We start from the raw sequence: 2,500 nt of genomic DNA on the forward strand, positions 1-2,500 counted from the left end.
GGTGATCTGGGATCAGTGACTCGTTCCTCTAAATCCTCATTATGTTCAGAGGAGAGATAATGACAGTTGTCCCTGGTCAACTGTCATTTGACCAGGTTATTTCTCTGTCAGTGTTACACAGCCCACATGGAATGTGAACCATTCCTACCAGCTCTTAGTTGCTGGTTATAATGGGTTTTCATATGTTGTGGTCATTATAAAGTTTGTTTATCAGTGTTTTGGCATGCCAGTGTTTTGGCATGTTTTATGGCATTTAAACAGGTAGTTTTGTTTTTCAGTTTTCATGTATGTGAGACTAATGGGTGTTTTTCTCCATACTTATAGATTAGGGTACATGGGGTTGTTTTGCTGCATAGCCCAGGAGATTTGTGTGTGTGTGTGTGTGTGTGTGTGTGTGTGTGTGTGTGTGTGTGTGTGTGTGTTAGTATGTATACTCTCTACATGTAGCTTACAGTATATCAGCTCTTGCATGTATAGGCCTGTTTTCCTCCTTATGAAAACATTGGTAGACAGATCCTTGTGGTTTCCATTTAAATGGAGAGTCTGACGGCGCACCAATCGAAAAGTGCTGATGGGAGGCGGTGCATCCAGTGAATTTCACCAGCGACATGCAGATTCTGCTGACAAATAGAGGGCTGTTTTTAAATAGATAATTGAATACACACTGCTCATCTGCGAAATACTGCTATCGAAAACATCTTTAGCTAACACCATGTTTTCATTTAATGCAATGCGTGCACAACGGTTTGTAAGAGGGTGTGGACTTGCTTACAACATCTGACAGCGCTTTTGACTTTTTAGGTAGGGACCAGGGCCTCTCACGACCTCTCTGGCTCAATGTCAGATGAGTCATCTGTCTCCAGCTTCCAGGGGATGAGGGTTGAGCCTGGGAACAGTCTCAGTGATGGCCACTGACAGAGGGATTAGGAGAGCGTGATCCCTGGATCAGCCTTTAGGAAGCTATTAACTTGACCTATTATCTCTGAGAGACGCAGCACGATCTCTCCGTTTGTAAGTTCTTTGGCCAGCCTCAGCCCTGCACACGCCGTTAATCTTCCAGCAGAAGGCCTATACTCACCACAGCCTTTACCGTGCATAGAGGGCATGGATCTTCAGACGACCATTGGGTCTTTTACAAGAGCCAGTTAGTGATTCTACAGCCCTAGCTGTCTTTGCCACCAGTCTATGGAAATATACTGGGAACACACACCAGGGGAGGCTGGTGAAGGGACGTGTTTGATACCATTCCTCATTCCATTCCATGCATTACAATGAGGCCGTCCTCTGATTTCTGCCTCTACCAGCCTCCCCTGGAACACACCCTCTCTCACAGAGAGTCTGTCAACTCTCCTCTTTCTCCAGTTTCTTCTTCCATTCTTGGAAGTGGATATGTTTTGTATTCTGCTCCTATCTCTCTTAAGTGCTTGGCTTGGAGTAGGGAACATTTCCAATAGATGTTAGATATTCTCTGTGTTAAGTTGTAATCAGCCCGAGGTAACATCAGCCCTCTGCCCAGGCTGTCTGGTTAGCTTCCACAGCTTGTATTTGATTGACTGGAGGCTCTGTCATTACATCTCCTCTGGCTGGCCCCTGGGCCCTGACTGGATCTACCCAGAGATGTGGCTTGGCGCTCTGGCGTGGAGCTCTGGCTTGGATCATAAAGTCATTGCTTTAAATTGTGACTAGTACCCGTGTAAGTACTATACTATATACACAAACGCCTACAAAAAGTAAAGTGTTCTGACCCTGTTCTATATTGCGTCTTTGGCAGAGCCTGGGCCTGGCCTCCACTCTGCTGTCACTGGTTCTGTAAGGGCTACTACTACTGCTGCAGTCCAGAGCCAGATGTCCACACTAAAACCTTACAGGAAGAGAGAGGATCCCTTGCCTTTGATCTGTCATGGGAAGAAGCTCTGCTCTTGTCCTTGTCATTGGTCTGTGTACCAGTGTGTTGGAGTTGAAGTCAGGGGGACACCTAGCAGTCTATGTGTCAAATGCTTGGATGGTATATGGCACTGTAGTTCCTCCACCACCTCTCCCAGGGTCCTCACAGTCACAGGCTTGCCCCCCCCCCCTTCCATACATCATGACATCTACACCAGAAAGATAGCCACGATTAAGCCCCTTGTACTTTCCAGCCGTACATTCCATACACTAAATATAGCCCTGCGATTAGTACACACACATACACACCGTAGCCTCGCTGTCTATCAACATGAGGGGGCCTCATATTGGAGGGCCTGTGAGATGCCACTACCCCCAATTCCCCCCCCCCACTACCTCTCTTTTCCCCCAGCTGCCCGATTCCTCCCCACTCATTCCTCCCCAATGCCTCCCTGTTCAACCCCCCCCCCCCACTACCCCCCTATTTCCCCACACTACACCCATTCCCCCCACCACACTCTATCTCCCTCTGCCCCCATTCCCTCCCTTCACATAGTGGTCATTCTTCACCCTTTCCAAGGGGTCCTGTGTCGGGGCTTGCGAGCCAGGCTGGTGC

At 48.2% G+C, this 2,500-nt stretch overlaps 1 protein-coding gene across 6 annotated transcripts in view; it reads left to right on the plus strand.

Moving 5' to 3' along the window:
* The window catches only part of LOC310809806 (myosin-10-like), a gene marked incomplete at its 5' end in the record, with an annotated part of 59,512 nt that overhangs the window by 8,606 nt on the left and 48,406 nt on the right, over nucleotides 1-2,500 (plus strand). The gene's annotated exons all lie outside the window — the stretch shown is intronic.

The sequence above is a fragment of the Argentina silus genome (assembly GCF_951799395.1).
Source record: "Argentina silus genome assembly, chromosome: 9".
NCBI classification, from domain to species: domain Eukaryota; kingdom Metazoa; phylum Chordata; class Actinopteri; order Argentiniformes; family Argentinidae; genus Argentina; species Argentina silus.